Raw genomic sequence first — 365 nt, forward strand, 5'->3', positions numbered from 1 at the left:
GGAGCATTGGTCTAGAACTGCTCTAATTTGAAAAGTGTCCTGAGATAACTTCTGTTATGAATTGGTGCTATACAAATAAAACTGAACTGAATTGAATTCCTCGCCATGGTCGACCAAAGAAGCTGAGTGCACGCGCTCAGCGTCATATCCAGAGGTTGGCTTCGGAAAATAGACGTATGAGTGCTGCTCCGTGATGTCGTCATGGCAACCTGTAAAGCTCTGGTGATGGGATGGAGCAGTGTTAAAGGTTAAAGCAGTGGTGGAAAATTATGGTGGCCACACAAAATATTGACACTTTGGGCCCAATTTGGACATTTTCACTTAGGGGTGTACTCACTTTTGTTGCCAGCGGTTTAGACATTAAT

Source organism: Morone saxatilis, unplaced genomic scaffold (genome assembly GCF_004916995.1).
Source record: "Morone saxatilis isolate NCDOM2014 unplaced genomic scaffold, NCSU_SB_2.0 Contig15, whole genome shotgun sequence".
Lineage (NCBI taxonomy): Eukaryota > Metazoa > Chordata > Actinopteri > Moronidae > Morone > Morone saxatilis.